The following is a 20,158-nucleotide window of genomic DNA, read 5'->3' as shown; positions in this document are numbered from 1 at the left end:
CGCCGACACTCTGACACTCCGACACTCACTCGTACACAACTACACAACTACACAACTCGTACACTCACCGCCACACAGAATATTTTGTTAACACTATTTTATTTATAGACTTTATGTTTCAAAAATAACACTGACAAACGGTAGACCCGTGCGATGCACGAGACTCGCTCTCATGGGATAGGTTCATACGACATATTGCCACCCAACGACACCTCACTCGTATAATCTTAAGGTCGGAAAACTACTATTTTTCTAATTATAACTGGTAATTTATCATGTGTATAATATCCGCATCACTTAATTTTACCTTTGTTTTCAGCAATTAAGATGGAAACTTTTTGAATTAGTACTATTGTAATCTGCGGAGAAACAATGAAATGTAGTAATCGATTAATTTATGTGCCGTTGATGTTAAAAGAACCGAATCTGTCATTATTTAAGATTACATAATTGATAAGGCCGTATAAACCCGTTCAATATGAGGACTCTACATTGTATAAAAGTGTATCGAATTGGCGATTTTACTGCAGGAAACACATTCAATAAATATTCTAATATTAGAGGATAGCTGTTTTTAATCAACATATTATTAGTTGACTAATTTAAGTACCTACCGAGAACATAAAGTAAAAATGACAATAAATATAGAGTCACTAGAGAATTTTTACTGCATATCTACAAATAAAATTATATATTCAATAGCTAAAATTATATATTCAGTAGGATAGTATCATTATCGATATATACGAGTAGTATAACTGTTTTAATGAAGTGACCTTGGTGATCCAAGCGGTAGTTTGTGCCACTGTTCTCTTGTGGACTAAACATTGTTGAGTAGCATAATGGAATTTCATCACTATTTAATTATTTTCAAACGTATTCTGTTCATCCCTTTCTTTAAAATCATGCATGATGTCATTGAAACACAGGTGATTTTAAATGTTTCTATTTCATTAGAGAGTATTTAATTTCTATTTATTACTCACGATTAATGACTTTATATAGATGGGTATTTCTAATCCGCACTTGGTCAGTTAAGTTTGACCTTATCTTCTTATCTGAGAGAAAATATCGAGTCCATTAGTAACATCGTAACAGATGGATGATGAATGAATTTCCAAATACTTGAAGCGTCGTTTATTAGGGGCGCTATAATCGTCAATATTCTTAATAAAATGGAGACTGGAAGCATTAAAAATTAATTCACATTAAATACAAACGAGAATATCCCGCGCAGTGAAGGTTTTCCCAACGTTTTCCTGTACATTCACCATTATAAATATTAGAGCCATATCCCTCCCATGCGAGGTTTTAAACATAAGTTATTCGATGCTATCCAATTTCACCTCAGTTTTATGGCCGGTGGGTACTAATGTTTTGCAGCATCTCCTGTTTTCTATTTACAATAGTAAAATATATATGTTCATGTACCATTTAGTATTGACTCGTCGAGGAAAACTTAAGATTGATTGAAAAATATGACTTGAGTTTTTTTCCATTTGTTTGACAGTTTAATAGGTCCCAATTAAAAACATTATTGTGCCAAGGACATTCGCGACCAATTTGTCTTTTGCGTTGTTCTGTTCCGAATTCTCTTATGTACTGACGAAGTGGGAAAAGTATGGACCTGAAGGTCACTGAATGTCTTGATCAACGTTATATATTGAGAATAAATTTGAATGTGACAAGGTTTGCGAAGACGTTCGAGCGAACGGAATGAACTCATATTTTCATTTGCTCCTGATACTTTGCAAGTAACATGCTGCGCTATTATAGCGTGTACGTAGTTTGGCTTCATTCCATTAATTAGATATATTCGATACAGAGGACATTTGCCGCCGAGGATGCACCAACAAATGAATTTTGGCTTCAGTTACCTTGTTTCACACCTGAATATAAATATTAACAATCTCTGAAATGATTTCACGTGACGATAGATTTGATTAACACGGAAATATATGTTTGTTTACTCTAAATATAACTTATGATGAATTGTCCAAACGTCTGCCGTTGTTTTTTGTATGTGAAATGGGTTGTGTCTCAGCTTGCAAAAGTTACCTTGGTATTTTTTTGAATTGCCTACATTAATGTTTATGTGGGAGTGTGCGTCATTAGTAACTCTACTTACTTTGAATAAAAGAGTAATTTATTGGTGAAAAGTAGATTCTTTTGTGCGAATACTGGAATAAAAAACAATGCCATTTAATGCTTTCAGAAAACTAATTGACCTTGCGTTGAATATAAAAAGAACGTGATAAAACTCTGAGATTTCTCAAACCACACTTATTTAAGTTGAATGAAAAATCTAATATCTAAACATAGATTAATCATAATCGCTATTTATTAGACGCGATGTCACTCATAATCGCTTTTATTGGGTTATTTTGGAATAGATATTTATCAATATTTAGCAAACATTAGATAAAGTTTAGTATAATGCATATTGGTGTATGACTAATCGTAGTTCTGGGTAAAAAAACTGTGTGGTATTCCCCTGTTTAATGTTAGAAAGTTGTTGAAATTGTTGGTCAGCAGTCTCAATAGTAGACATATAGGTGCTGATCTATACTAAACAGAAATGATAGTGATGAAACGTTGAATTTACACTTTCATTAATTTAATTGATGAGCACAATGCAGTATGAATGTTTACTTTAAAACTAAAATGAGTCAAACTTACTGACGAGGTGTGGTTTTATTTGTAAAAGAAATTCGTAGATTTACAATGATGTCGTAAACTGTGCTTTCCCAAACAGTTGACTAAAGTTTTGAAATTACTTTAAGTACTTTATTTTTTGAATAAAATTGCTATATAAAATAAGTTTTTATAGAGATTGTGAATCTATAGATTGCGCGTTATACTGGGGCCTAATCACAGAGCTTTCCGACGGAATTCGACGTATAATTCGATAAGGAAAAGAAAGTAATATGTCTTAATCATATCGCAAAAATAAATTTACGAGTAAGCATGGTTCGTACAATCGTTTCCCTTATCAGATAGTGGACGCACTGACAATTTTATCGGCGATCCAATAAATATCAATATAGAACGTAATTGTTTTGCTGCAGATTGTAGATATCTCGGAAAATAAATGTCCAACGATGATTGTACTTTGGCCTGCGAATTTGTTCGCGTGATGAAATATTTATGACACTTTTTTTAACGTACGATTTGTAGTTGACCTTTTAGAGGTACTGCATCGGTAATTGCTCTTGGTTGTTAGAAAACGATTGTTTTAACATATCTAAAACTATCTGAAAAAGAGAAACTGCATTTTTTGTCATCATTCACCGGTATTTTGATTTTATTTTATGTAGAGTCTGATATGTAAATACTCCTATTAACGCAATTAATTTATATTGTAACTTCATCAAGTACTCTTTAAAATCTTTCCAAAAAAACTGAAACATAAACTGGAATATACAAATATTTTTGTTTATATATATAGTGTGGTCAACATTATCGCCAGATAAAAAATGGTGATTTTCCTTTAAATCTTATTGAGTCACTTAAATATAAATAGCTACCGGGCGCAGAATGCTGTTCATTGTGATTAAGTATTTTTGGTGCAGGCTGGAAAGTATGAAGGATTGTAATAATAGATAAAAGGATAGATTTCATTACGAAGATTACATACAGTATTTATCTCTTATTTTTGTAAAGCCCACGAAAATTTCATCAGTACAGCAGTTATGCTAACAGAAATTTCGAAGGGTGTATTCTTTAAGCAAGTTACTTGCCCTGATTTACCAGAGCAGGTCTACGATCGCAGTCGGCATTGATTGGCGTATCTAGTTGAAAGCGAGCTTCTATGTTTTGTGTCCAACGCACAAACGGCCGTACCAGCGCCACTAGTTTCACCGGGTTTTTCCTTGCAAATAGTTGACAGCATATCAGGCTTCGCTAAATGACGATAATCGCACCCCTTATACGATAGGAAAGTAAATACTTCGCGTAAAGGTATGTGGGCGTATGACACTCCTGCCTATTTCTTATGGGGATAAATGCGTGGTGCTATAAAAAGATTATCATAAAGGTTAATGTACTTTTCAGGGAAATATTGCGTAGGTATCGATTTGTAATAACAAAAACAGCTTAAGAAATAAACTGAGGTCTTTATAGCTGTATGAATCATTTGTTGAATATGAGTAGTGAGTATTTGTTTAATAATTTAGAACATGTTAACGTTGTTGCAAATCATATAAACGTCTGTAATTATTACTCAGTTTATGTGCTTGAGCAATCAATACTTTGTTGTGCTGAAGTAGTGGGCCATTTTTAATGTAAGAATTTAAAGAGCAAGCCGTGAGTTTCTTGCCGTTTCTTTTCATGAGCAAACCAAAACGGACATGAAAAAATATAATATAATAATATGACTATGTATTTCAAATACTTTGTATGAAGTTGATTATTTAAATAATATTTTTAATTTGAAGTTAAAGATTTTGGTTGCGTTTTAAGTTTTGATACATATAGTACATCCAAACTTACGTGAACACATATTTATAATCACGCCTTTTCCCCATAGGGACAGCAGAGACCAAAGAACGCTATTTTCAGTGTAAAGCTTGTCTGGGTAAATAACGGTTGTCTAACATCATTCAGTAAGTATTCTATGAGGTTTATATCCTTTTTATTAGTCTTCGCAAGTGAAAATTGATCAACACCCATAGAGTTTCTTTATAACCACATTTTCAAGACATTTCAAATTACGTGAAACACTCAACGGGTACGTAGGTTCTGATAATATTGAAAGTTTACTTTCGTGCTGTCAGTGCATCCCTAACTTATGTTAGGATCTGTAGCTCGATTCTCTACCACTATCGACTTTCGACAACTGGCTAGCTATCGAGAAATGTTGTATAAAAATCTGATCAGCGCCTCTAACGGTTGTCGTAGGAACTATTTTGGCAGTACATTTTAAATGTCAAACTTTCGATACTCGACAGTATCGATTGTAGGGAATTGCGCTACGAATTGGTTTTCTATACAGATAAAAAATCAATTCGTTCGTTACTTTATATGATGATGTTTAAAATTCGTAAATCACTTTTCATGTGACTTGGTGACTCTATAGTTTTCTATTTTCACGTGCCCACTGCCATATGTGCAGTCCAAATCAAAGATGCTATCAACAATGTCCGTAAGTGATAAGATGGACCTTGCAAGTGTTTTTTACTTCATAGAAGTCAGATAGACATCTGCTAGTCATGGGGGTTAGATAACACCATCTTTAATGTATTTTCGAATTAACTTTATTACAGCCAATGCATATTTTTCATCAGTCAACTTAATGTCAAACTTGAATGAAGTTGAAGTTGCCTAAAAACTTTTGGCTTAATGATTGCGATCCTAATTGACAACACCCCGACTTTGTATTTTCCCAACAAAGTACCTACTTTTGATTGGCTGCCCATCAATGAATTGAAAGTAACGAAGGCAGCTTACATCATCGTGCACTTGTTTTTAAGCATTTTATTTTCTAAAGAGCGGAAAATATTGCAGTTGAAATTAAATATTTGTTTTTCTGACTTCCATTGTAAAGTAGAAAAAAACTTGTAAAACCGTCGGTGTACAGCAGATGTATTCATTTAATAAAATATTACTGACATTTATTGAATTCAATTGTCCACAAATGAAAGAGAATGTAGAATTATTTTCCTCGTCTAGTCAAAGAGCAATGAAAATAAACATCACTGGTATTTAATGGAACTGTAAATGATCGGTACACTTATGTTTCATCAGAATTCAGGTGACCGCTGCTATTTATAATAGCGAATTATAATTTCCGCACACGTACACATTTTATTGACTTTTAACCAACTTGTACCAACAATACTATATGCTTAGCTGTTACCTATGGGAAGTTTGCATTTAGACGTTTTATTTCTTATAACTTTTTTTCAATTTGGCTGCACTTTTATCTATTCACAATGCTAATTAATATGATTATGATGTAATACAGGTATTAATACATAATACGGGTGTTATATATCTTAATCCTTGTAAGTTTCGACCACTGATCGCATCGCAAGGGCAGGTGGTATATAGATTTAATTCTCGATCATAACGATGAGTATCATAAAATCTTCAACAACGGTTCTTCGACGATAAATAGACGCGTGGGTCTTAAGTAATGATAGCGAGCCTGTCTGACAGAAACACGAAGGAAATGGAGAATTCACGAATGACATTAAACGGTGACAAATCTTTGTAATATGCTTTACTGCATTGGGCGTGTGCGAACCGGTTGGTATTAACCCAGAGATTGGTTGCTTCCTTCGATTCTGAAGGTTGAGTACAAATAGGATTTTAGACCTTATCATAAGATGATTTTGGTTTCATCTAATATTAGGCAGTTGAGTGAACTCTAGTTGAACTACGAGCGAAGGACTTTAGGACTGCAAATTGTCTTATTGACGCAAACCTCAGTCACGTTTTTCCTAATAAAAATTATTTATAAAATCCCAAATTAAATTTTAGTAGTACGATTGGAGGATTTTAAACTAAGTTAAAACCTATTTAAAATGTTTAAATGAGGTAATTTTAATAATTACTAGCTCGTTAATTTCGTGAACCTGACTCGCCTTTTAGGTTAATTAAGGATCGGCTACTCAAGTTCGGCTCCGTTCTGAGAATGATATTTGATAAAAGCGTTGTACTTGTAATCATGGGCTTGTGAACTTCACCGTCCAAAAAAACATTTTTGTAGTGCATAAAATTTAAATCCAATAGTTATGAAAAACCATGAAATGTTGAATGAGTGGTAAAGCTTAACATTCAATATTTTTTTTATATAATTCCTTTGATGTCTGTCATACAGGTCTTGAACCTAGTTCAGCCTCGAGCTAGCCTTTTCAAAATTACCTATATTTTAAACTGTACCTAATTTTTAGTGTTACCAGACTGTTATTGTATTACCTTTATGAGAGAAATAAACCGTATACACTATATCACAATAAAAAATTTCAAAATTACATAAGCGTCTATTTCATGCGAAATATATTTACCCACATGTTACCTCGCGACCTTTTAACCGATTTCAACTTCGCCTCACATAATGAATAGTGTGCACTGAAATATGTATCATAACTCGAATGCTATGTAATTTTCTGAACCACTTGTTCAAATAAAGGCATGTAACACCTAACCACTTAAACCGAATGTTGACTGATACAAGTGAAGTTTAAAATAAATATTCAAGTAATATTCCACTGCAGTTAAACTTTCCACACGGATCCGAGAATGTTTGACCAAAAATGCGACGTAATCGTCCTATAAGTCGTTTGTAGATTACATAATATTACGTCTGGGTATCGTTGACAGGTAGGACAGGTGCGTATGTCACTGGCAACTTACATTCCGATAGTAGATGTAGCCATGTGTTCTTTAAGAGTATTTTGTTTTTTTTTTATTTTTAAGAGTATCACAAACTTGCGCTCGTGCCGAAATGTCGAGCTAACCATAGTGAAATTAATGATCCCGTAAATTCTTGAGTAATATTAGCTAATAGTCATGCAACGCTACAGTTAGACAGCCAGTCTCTTCATCAAAAGTAACAGCCAAAGTAAAGGGGTAACGTAAAAATGACAGCCAAGTTTGTTTCTTCCACGAATTTAAATAAATGTCAAATAGAAGTCAATGGCTTTAGCTGGTACTTTAGATATAATATGTATTATGTAAGAAGAAACAAGCCGTAAGAGGGTATCTATTTATTGTAATTCCTGGAGATCTAGATAGAATAAATCATATATTATGATTAACATAAGTTAGTTTATGAAGGACATTTCGGTACAAATATAATTTTTCCGTTATCGCCACACCTCCGTCGGCGTCTGTGTGACGTTTCTTTAATCAGTACAAGGATTATTTAGATTACATTATTAGTCACTGCAATCTTTCTTATAAATCTTATACTTTGAAACGACGTCAAAGAAACAAAAAAAAAACCCGTCCAGTAATTATGTATAGGCATTATTTAATATAAGACATTACATTATTTATGTTATCTTGACGTTTTTGAAACGACACACCTACGACGATATCGGTAATCTTTTATCGATGACTCACGAGTCACTTGATAATACCGATCACGAACTAATCACGTAAATGATCACGACTATATTAAGACAATTGCAGGTGTCATATCAAAAATTGTTGAACTTCATCCTCGTATCTAATCAGTTTGCATGTATCTATACGATTTATTGTAAACAAAGTTGCTGTTTTTTTTTTAAATTTGGGTTCCTAAATTTTGCATAATATTTTTTTAACCCATTACTGTTCAATGGGACAGCAACGGGCAATAGTCACATCTTGAATTTAGGGAAGGGCAAGAAGTTTGAACTATAAATGTCAATAGGCTCGCCCTTACTACTTGGGGAGAACAAACAAACATTACCAGCAAATATGGCTGTAACTCACCTTTGAATAAACCTAGAGGCCTCGCCCATAAAAAACAAAACCGTGATGGTATGTGGAAGTCGTTTGGAATAACCCAAAAATACAGAGCGCCATTCAATATATGCATGACGTCTTTATTGTGGTGAACTGTGACTTAACCCCTACTATATTGGGAGAAACCATCGCGATATTATACAATCGGTACTAATGAGTACCGAGAATTTGACTTTGCAATTGCTAGTAAAAATTTGTTCCAACGGAAGTCGCTAGTGGCGCTGTAGCGCGACCTTTACAATCGGTACTTTTTAATGAGAGTTTGATAAATAAAATGTACTGAAAAAATAGTTTCTATGACGCCCGCTAGGAGCGCTGAACCGATAGTCATACAAAATTTCTCGATAACTAGCCGGAGGTCGATAGTCGATAGTAGTAGAGAATCGAGCTACTAATCTGTATTTCATACAACAATTAGTTTTCAACTAAGTAGTTTTAAATGTCAAATGCTCGATTATACCGACTCTTGAAAATCGCGTCAAGTACACACAATTGCATTGTCTCTATATACATATGATGTATCTATCAACAAAAGGAAAAATATATGACAAATTGCAGCTATTAGCGAGCGATTTTGTGAAACCCGAAGACATGCTGAGAGGATGTTGTCACTCAGGCACCTGATACAATCTCTGTCAATTGACTGCTCTCACAGGATGTGATAGAGACATTCCGAGAAGAAAACACACGGTGAGAAAAATGTATGCATTAGAAATATACTTCTTTTATAATATGCTTGTAATTTATATATTTAAGACTAGCTGACCCGCGCAACTTCGCTTGCGTCACATAAAGAGAGAATGGGTCAAGATTCTCCCCGTTTTTGTAACATTTTTCATTGCGTCTCCGCTCCTATAGGTCGTAGCGTGATGATATATAGCCTATAGCCTTCGTCAATAAATGGACTATCTAACACTGAAATAATTTTTCAAATCGGACCAATAGTTCCTGAGATTAGCGCGTTCAAACAAACAAACAAACAAACTCTTCAGCTTTATAATATTAGTATAGATTATGTGCTGTTGGCCTTCCTAACAAATAAAAAAAAAATATATATATGGGATTTACACGAACATGCATTGAAACCTGTGCCTAAACGTCAAGTATACCAAACTAAAATGCATGTTTGCGTTACTTCACGTAAACCTACTACTGTACGCTGAACATGCAACGTAAAAGTTACAAAAAATACAAACTTTTGTATGACTTGTTTATTACCTCTTAAAGTATTTTTCCCGTATTTGCTCGATTGTCACTCTTTGGTATTTGTCCGGTTTTAATCTATAGGGATGATTAGTGCTTACACTTATAATATCGTGATAGCGTGGTGACAGTCAATATGTGGCCACGGCCGGTGCAACCTGGTATAAACGTCAAGCAAACCAAGGTAAATATAAATAACTAGCTCTTGCTGGCGGTTCCGTCTATAAGTGTATTTCTATAATCTTTGTATAATACCAAAGCATTCGCTATAGCTGTGCCAAGATTTATCGAAATCCGCACAGTAGTTTTGACGTGATTGAGTAACAAACATCTATCCAAACTTTTGTATAAATAAGTAGTTCGAGCAGAGATGCAAGCATATTTTCCACAAATCCCTGAAAACATTTGAAAAGGAACATTCTAGTAGAATAGATTCAGAATGTTGTGAGACCATGACAGTGTCGTAAATCATGAATTGTACAGTACGTCCGTGTTTCACAAATATGTACAATCCAGACAAAACAAAACAGTGGCGTATACATCCGCATATTCATAATAAAACGGAACGTAATCCTCCCGGCGTTGCGTGGCGTTGGTCACACCTGTCATGTCCGGTCCGAAGTGATGCCACCATAGGTATTATACATTATATGCAATGTACTCAATGCTAACCGCTGCAAGTAAATTTATATCATTAACGTCATTGACCTCAAATAAACTTGAAGGTTGTAAAAAAAGCAGTGACGAAATTTTACTCAAAAACTACTATTTAACGAAAATTTATTTTTGAATGCTAAGTAATACTGACGCAGGTTGTTATTCCACTTACTTTTCACCAAATTCAAGACTGTTCTTGGCAGCGGAACATTACTTAGTCTAAATACTCATTGAAAAACCCAATTAATATAATCATGAAAATATAATTAGTCACCGTGAAGAATATGTTTGTTCTTAACTCGAACTGTTTGTCTTCAGATTTTTAACAAAATACAGACATCAAAGGTGCCTTTCGGTTCGTCATTTAGAATAGAAAATATAAGTAAAAATATAAAAAATATACGTACGTATATACGAGCACAAGAGGCTAAACAATCTTTGATAACAAAGTAATTGCGTCTCCTTATGAGCATGATTGAGGTCGTTTGGAAAAAAGATTCTGTAATTGACACAACTACTTCCGAGTAACTTATTAGCCAATATATACAGACGAACAAAAACATTCGAGACGTAGAACGATCGTCACCTATATCGTACAGACGCACATCGCTCGCTTGAACTGAGAGTGAACACAGTGGTCGGAATTTAAAGTGCAACTTTGTATTGTTTTCCTCATTTTCTCACTTGTTAGTAACCTTGTAGCGATAATGGAAACTTTCCCACAAAAATGTCGACTCAATGCATTAACATAGCTGTCAAAAATGCATGTAGTGTGCTTTTGCACAGCGGCTCCAAGCACGTTGGAATGTGAACATTGATCACGCGTCCACAACGTGAAGTCTACGTACGCACACACACAAGCGCCGCATCACATGTATGCCAAATGCCAATGTACGCATTGTTGGCAGCTGCGAGTGTGTGTTCACGCTTTATAGAGGTTACACTTACACATGCACATCATCAGCCGACCATATATTTTCAAATCCGCACGATATTATAATTCAGGTCGAATTGACACTACAGGGCTTAATGTCAAAAAGGTTTTTTCAAGGCTGAATGGAAGTCTGTATCAGATTGAAAGAGTTTTTGACATACTTTGGTATATCCGTAAGACTGATATCGAGTCTGGAAGGACATTGACCTGTTGTTTCCAGGTGACGTCACCTATAGTGCGGTGATTTCTGAACAGTAATTTAACTACAATTAATTATGATGTCGTGTTCTGGGAGTGGGTTCAGACGACTACGATAACCCGAGTCCGTTGCTATGTACGCTGAAATATGATGCCTATTCCTTCGTATGTTCGGTGTGATTTAATCTAACCTTTAACAGTTGATTGTTTAAAAGTGTAATTCCTGAGTCAACAATCCTACAATGTATTTATTTATGTATGTGTAAATATTGCATCCGACATTCATTTTGCTACTGAAATAGTCACCTTCACGCAAGAGCGGCTAATTATGAATAGGGAGTACCTCCATAAAGTCCATACAGAGTCGATGTAAAGTGGCGTGCTCGCTTCGTACGTATGTTTGTATGTACAGTATAGAGCCATTGTGACGTGTTCGAACACACCCACAGAGATAATGTCAAATTAATTAACTCGTGTATGTGTTATCGTTTTCGTTCCAATGCTTGTTTGCCGCGTGCAAATGTCAACTTGAGAGTAAATTTTAACACTCTAATCTGATGTATATCACATGTATAAATAGTGTCATGGATTGCATTATAAACATGTAGTTGACGCAGCGTGCGTCATTCGGGACGGGTTTGCGTTGTACACTACAGCCTATGTTAGCATCTGCGGGGTAAATATTATACAATGATAAATCAGCCTCAAGACCGACGAGCTCTCCGTCATCATTCATGTTTGGTCTCAAAGTCTCACCGCATTCTGTAGTTTATAGCCCAATGGGTGATTCTAACTGTTACGTGAATCATCTTACAAAAGTAGCATTTAGTTACATTTAAATTCTGTTGTTTTCCTTGTATGGTGTTAACGTCGGATACTCACAATTCTGACGACTGTTTCCATAGAACGGGAATTCAATAGGCTATATGGTATTTTCAGTTCAAACTAGCCTGTATCGTAGCTTATTTTGTAAAGTTTATATCAGTTGTTTCATTACTACTCTTCATTGATATTTACGTTGAACAATTTTCACGACATTATTTTGTTATCACGAAAATTATGTTGTTCACGCGGACATACATTATGTACAACAGGGTTGAAATGAGGTCATTGAAAGTAGTCTAAAACGAAATTATTAATGCTAAAAATGAGACGACCTTTACCTCGTCGTTCATGCTAATATCCTCGCGGACGCATTCGGGGAACTAACTTATAAAAATTGTCAAACGTCCAAATGTTCAAGGACATGTCTTTAAATCGAGTGTTGTAGATATTATGTTACGTAATAACACTTTTGCTTGCACTTTATTCTAATTTAATCTTTTAAAATGAAGTTAGTGGTAATCCTAAAGCCATAGGTAACTAGGGTTAAACAAATAGAAACGATTATAAGACTAATCTTTTAGCTCACGTTGATGCGGTTACAGAAGTAGGTTAATCAAGTAGGTCATTCCCGTCCAAGTAAACAATAGAATCATACAATATCATTACAATTTACCTGCTTAAATAGCACATTAAATATTTATATCTATGTTCATATCCTAAACAACAGGAATGTTAGCGAGCTGTATAAAACCGGACGTTGTGTCATTCGTTACCTGTGTTGCGTGAAATACACGTGGCTTTTTGTTTCGCGACGGCAAAACTGTTGCGGGAAGCGGCAATGCTTTGTCTACTGAAATTATTACTAAGCTCATTGTACAACTGCAGTAAAAAATAAATCCCGCTCCCATTCTTCGGACGCCACATTACTGTGTCGCTTCTGCGCTTTCGTGTTTTGTTCTAGTTCGTCTTTGTATTTTTGATAAATTTTACTACATTTTTCGACTCATTAATTGTCAAAATTTTGATTATATATTTGGTGGAAAATGTTTGTGCTTTTGATTGACTTCCATTAACTGTCTGTCAAATTTTATTGCTAGAATAATCATCTCACTATAAAATTATCGGCCTGTGTACACATTGAAGAATGTTAAGAGGTCTATCTATAGAAACAGATTTCGATCTGCTATATAACTTAACTAGATGAATAAAGAAAAACTTCTCAAATTTGCCGCAGGTCGTCTTGAAATTTGTAAAGATCTACATCTCAGTTCCCAATCTCTATTTAATAGAAAAATGTCCCTTGATACCGGTTTGCTATCAACTTCAATCTATAGGTTTTAATATAAAGCGTATTTGCTGTCTGACTTTTTCGTAATACGCTGTTTACATTCGTATAATTTGCTACTGGGCTTAACTTTACAACTGCAAATAGAGTTGAATCTATCTTAATCTTGTTGTTTGTATAGCGAAAGTAGGAGATGCGAGGTAAACTTAGTACTTATTAAATAAGTAGCCAAAAATAGCGACTTCTATAGGTGCTGTTGCTGTGAGGAATAGTTTAAACTTAATCTGCATCTAGGCAGTATTTTTATAGTACATTCCATAGAATAACATCGCATGCCAATTATCTTAAATTTGGCGCATTTAAGAGGAAGCCAAAGCGTCGAGTCGTCGAAGCTATATAAAAAAGGTTTCCTAATGTAAGTACCTATATGACTGGTTTGCAGCCTCTAAGTAATGCTACATGCTAAAATAACAATGTAAGTTGTATAAATGTTTGCTTGCATTGCAACTTTACTTACAGATAGCAAAGTAAATATCATAAAACATAACTCAACTAAGTGTATAAATACACGCTTGTTGTATCTAATTAAGTTAAAATAATGACGGCATTAGTCTTCATGCCTTCTTTAAAAGTTATAAAAATAATGACTATATTTTTTACAGACCGTTTGCATATCATTACGCTACTTTTCAAACTCTAATTAATAAGAAATATTTTTATTAAAATCAAGACTTTTTTGACAATGATTCAGCATTATTTTATATTGTAGTCAATCAAGATATTATAGAGGTGTCGGGTATAATTTGTCATAACAGTTAGCCAGTCTAGGTTCGATACAAACGGATCTTAATTACATCGTGGGTGTATACAAAGGCTATATACAGGATTGGTCGATCAACTAATTGTGCGTATTCAAAGGCTACAATCTCAAACTTAGATTCAAACAACTTAGTTAACGCCATAGGCCATTAAATTTGCCGCTTCATTAGTGTGGACGAACTTTGAATCTAGATTAACTTAGATGTTAGGATTAGCTAAATTTTTTGTTAACGTCATCTATACTCGAAGGTATCGATGTACTTAGTATAAAGGGTAGAATGAAATAACGGGGCGTGGAAGGTAACAAGTATAAATATTTAAATATGTTTTTTTACATTTTAAATGTATTTCTTATCAAAGAGTTAAGGTATTTTCAATATCTAAAGAAGGTTCTCTCCATGACCCATGACTTTTTAACCTGTATGGAGGTATTTAAATCAAAGATATGTATGTGTTACCGATGTGAATCCATAAAATAAGGAATTGTACAGAATATTACATTATTCTGAAAACTCCTAGCAATTTTTGAAAATTGTGGCTCAAAAATCATTTTTTCTGGCAGGCGATGAATTCGGAGAACTAGGCATCCGCAGTCACATGCTTGTCGTGCCATCCATGCTATGCTCTTTACTATTCGGACTAGAGGCAGTAGGCTCAAATTTTATCAGTGACTGGGAAATATCCACGTTACGTGTTCCGCAATCCCACACAGCGTGGATAGGACCGTGACAAATAAATGTTGATAAGATCACCAGTTGTCGTGATGTCATACCAAATAAACGTTGCATATTAAGTCATTTGGATATCATTTGTCTCGCGAGTGATTCTCACTGCTATGAATTAAAGGGGCGTGTTCGGACTTTGAAACTTGAGACAATTAACACGGAAAATTGCGTCGAGAATAGCCATAGAGACGTCAAGAGCGCCTTCATGAGAACAATTAAGTGTATAAGGAAAATATATACATTAATTTTAAACTAGATGCTCCCTCTGAATCGCAAATATTTTCTGTGATTTTCCGACCATTTTCCTGCATGCCTCAAAAGTTGAATATTTTGAATATACATTGCTCTTTCGAATATTACGGTAAACAAAGAAATGAGGTATGTATTTGTTTTGCTTGACCGCAAAATGTATTAATAATATTTGTTATTTAGGTATTCAGCATGCTGTGGTTGTAGGCTTTCTTAAAGGATAAATGGCTAAGGATAAATACTCTACCTATTGCACCTGCACTACTGGATATATGTCGCTTTGGTTTACCACAAGTGAGCACGAGATTGAAAAACTGTGTTCCTGCCTATCCACTGTACATAGCTTATAGTTCAATGGTAAATACGTTATTAGTAAGTAGGATTTATAGTTACGAATCCTATACATATAATCCAATAATTTTTAAATATGGATGGATGACGGAAAAGACTGACTAACTGACACAACGGGCTCTTATGTTGAAAACTACTGAACGAATTCGACGAAACCTTAAAGCAATGTAGTTTACAGAACAAAATATCATCAAAACTATAATTTATAAAGAAAGACAGACGCTACAAGAATCTTTTAGTACACATTGAAGCCTAGATTTTACCCAAACACCTAAACTATTTAAGTTGTTCGCGTTATGCAATATTTGAAAAACGGTAAAACAATCGTGCCACCGTATTAAGTAACATATTGTCTATTATGCTTAACTTGTCAAGTGACTCAACATACGTCCTTTGTAGTGTTGAATAAGTATTATAAAACATATTTGGCACAGGCTTATTGTGTTACAAGTACATTGGATCGAGTTACACTGCGCTAATGAAAATATTGCCGCGTGTTTTGATTCGTGTTTGCGGCCTTCATGAAATATAAATTGCATGTTATTCTTTTATGTGAGTACAGTTGACAAATCGTTTATTATACATCTGTTGGAGTTTAACTTAAGTAATATTTGTTGTTAAATGAATTGGAGCTTACTAGTGGCTTGCTCTGGCTTCGATGGAGATACATCGATGTACCTTAACAAACTATATACCTTACTCCAGAATAACTCCGGGAAAACCGCATGGAAAAAATTTTCAGTTGAGTACAGTCACTGCAAACAGGTAGACAACACGCATCGTAGGCACTGTATTTTAATACGTCGCGAAGAAGAGGCATCTAAAGCAAGTTTCCATTAGTATTTTTCTTATTTAAATTGAAAGTTTTTCAGATTAATTTATTCTATATACTGTAGTAGTGTAGTGGATTAGTGTATGGATGAACTGAGTTAATAGGAAAGCCGTTAAAAGCTGGGTTTAATGTAAACTAATGTATCTTTATGATATCGTACAACGATCCTGTGCGTGTACTTAGTTTGAGATAAACTACGTCTTCAATGTTTATTAGAACAACGCTGGCAACAAGCAGTGAATTTATGTTATATTAATAACCTGTGACAAAATATCCGAAATAAACAACCTTTGGAGTTAAGGATTAGTAACCGCACAGGCATGAACAATGAGATTCTACGTTTTCTGCAGTTAACCCAAGGGCTCATCAGCTTTGTTCAGATTATCATTAGTTAGATCGTTAAAATCAGGAAAATAATAACAGTAATTCGACAAGGATTAAATCAATAACCTAATCTACAATATGTATATAAGATAAAATAGAGTCAAGTCTCGTATGACACTTATTAATAAACTATTCAAATACAAGAGTAGCCGTACCGTCTAATAGTCTTCAAAAATTCCCAAGCGTCACTTAAGTCGAACATGGAGTACAGTAACGGACATAACTGCCCTACACCGGTATAATAACAAACATTACCACCGCTTGCTTAGGGCCTTAAACAAATAATATTTCGATAATTTCAATGACACATAATTAAATATTTGTTTTCGTATGTCCATACGCGGTAACGTGTAAACAACAACATATCTTGTGATAAGTGGATCATAAGAATTTTCCAACGATACTTGTTTGTTATTGATATCTGTAGTATCGGATTTTCTAATGTTAACCTCAATTTCTATTGTGGATTTAGTAAAATAGACACGTTTTTAAGTGTAGGTATTGACTTCTGGAGTACAACTAATCAGCGTTACGTAAAACGACTTAATTTCAACTAATCCGTACGCACATATATTTTGTAAGACTGGAAAATACGCGTGTAAGTGATATGAAACTGAAATTGATTAAAGGAAGACGTTCAAAGGTAAGTTTGATAATAGAAAAATATCCAAAATTTAAATTATGTGCTGTTTAAATATTAAAAACAAGTTTGAGGACGATACGTCAAGTGTTTGGTCAAACAGTGTGAAGTATGAAGTAAATGTAATTATATATAATTCACAAATATTGTAATGTTATCAGTCCCAAAATTTAATAAAAAAATGGTAAAGTAAAGGACATTTTGCTGAATTATCAATGTAAATTGCGCTCGTACATTTATTATATATGTTTTAGTCACAATAACAGTTGAGATCTTACTCATAAGTATCCAGATGACAGATTTAGGACACAGACTTTAAATATGAAGAAGATAAAGTAAATTGTTATTTTTAGGTTATGGTCTGTCTGATAATATCTTGCCAATATTTCAATATCAAAAGTGAGATCAAAACCATGTCATAGTTTTGAGGTTTCCATATTCATACATTTTGTTTCCTAGTAAGTTAACATATGAGCATTGAAGCGGGATTCTCTATCTCTATCGACTGTCGACAACCGGCTAACTGTCGATATATTTAATGAACATTTTGATTAGTGCCTCTAGCGAGCGCCGTTGGAACTATTTTTGCAGTATATTTTAAATGTCAAACTCTAGATTTCTCGATAAAACTGTCCGTAAAGAATCGTGTTGCTAAAGTATACTTGTGTAGATTTCCTCACGATGTTTTTCTTTGACTTTAAATTAAGTGACAGTTTAAAGTGGACGTATGAATTATACTCCTTCCTGTATATTCGTAACTCGTGAATGACGTCATATCACAACATATGTACGTATAAGTATTACGCTTTTCGTTTGACGCACAAAATCCTCTTCACTTTTCAGGGCATCCGTGCCAAGTCGATAATTAGGATAATGCCGATGGCAAATGCAGAAAACAGAAACTAAAAGGTACAGTCAACACTTTAATTTGTAACTGTTTTTCTTGTGAGAACACAGTAAGAACTGATGTTAAAGGAAATTGAGACAGGCTTGTTCTTGTAGAAAACTAAAATAAATATTGAAAGGAAAAATGTTCACACACTTTTTTCTAAAATATTATATAGCCGAGCTATAAAGTTATATAGCATATAAGTAAGTCTCTGACAACCAATATTAAAGGTTTATTATTATTGTATTTTCGATTTAGTTAATTATAACTAAACTATAATAGATGTAAACTAATCGAGATAAAAAATAAGAATTTAGTAACTAGACAATCGTGGATTTATTGATAAACAGTGACTTTTATTTCGGGCTCCGTTAGATTTTTCAGTGCTGCTGAATTAACAATATTAAGGACTTTAAATGAAGATTGAACCTTCTAATAGTCAAATGCAATAAACAAATTGCCCTTAGGACCCAAGAGTAGTAATTCAGTGTTGCCATCGAGTCGTACCTCAACAAGTCAACAGCAAGCCTAATGAGTCTAAGATCAAGGTTACTTCTAATAAAAGATGGCGTGAAACAATTAACGAAGGGCGGTCATATTCATTGCTATTACATTACATTCAATAAGCTAGCGTATCTCTTGATTGAACTATTGAATCATACACCTAGGACTATTTTTAACAGTCTCTGTGGTCCTGGTAGTGTATATGACTGCCGGTCATAAAGCTCGTGTTTGATTCCCTTGTCAGGCAAAGTGCTAAGTCTTTTAATTTTTTTATTATTATTCTCAAAAGGTGCGGGGAGTTCGGTCATTTGCCTATACTATTATATATTATTTAAAATTTTTTGTTAATTATTACACGATATTAATGGTGAAACGCGGCTGTATTACAAACATCTCTGCCTACAACTTCAGGTATAACGGCATGATGCTACGTACTAAGACTGCTATCGTCGAGTGACGAACAATAGAACATAATATCAAGTTCCTGACGTTAAACTATTAGCCCTAAAGCTTCCTGTGACGTCACACTGCAAGTGACTAGATACTAGTCACTACAAGTCAATTTAACAGTGCGTCTGTGAAAATCTAGTGAGCAATTATACAGCCATTTGGCTCAAACCCTGTAAATCAAATTGCGGTTTAGCTCTTCTTGAACTATTAAACACCTACTAGTCACTAGTTAGTAGTTCTAGATTTGATTGCGATTGGATCTAGGCGTAGTACCTAGTTAGTTGTTGATATTATATCTACATTTTGTGTATAGATTTACCCAAGTTCATGGGTTAAATTCTTTGCAATGGTGCTTCAAATTATTGATATAAATTATTGGGGTAGATGATTTTGTTCCTATGATAAGATATATTAGACCGGGGAAAAAGTCTTTTCGCATTATAGTATGTATGAACTTGTAATAAAATCTTTGGCTTCAAGAGTCGCAAATGAGTAGGTACCTACACAGTACAGTTCATTAGGTTTCTTTCAGTGAGCTCGTGAGGTACCCAAATATCGAGCTTTTTTGTTTAGAGGAAAGATTTTATTACAAGTTCATACATACTATAATGCGAAAAGACTTTTTCCCCGACCTAATAAGTGTCGATGTGAATGTAACAATGGTAGTTTGTTAGGATCTAACCAATTGGCAGTGTCTTTGTCTACCCCTATGGGGAGAAAGGGTCACTTTATTTGTGTAATTTTTTTTCATTTTCG

This window comes from Anticarsia gemmatalis, chromosome 1, assembly GCF_050436995.1.
Source record: "Anticarsia gemmatalis isolate Benzon Research Colony breed Stoneville strain chromosome 1, ilAntGemm2 primary, whole genome shotgun sequence".
NCBI lineage: Eukaryota > Metazoa > Arthropoda > Insecta > Lepidoptera > Erebidae > Anticarsia > Anticarsia gemmatalis.
The sequence above is the reverse complement of the archived record's forward strand: the minus strand, read 5'-3'. Positions refer to the sequence as shown.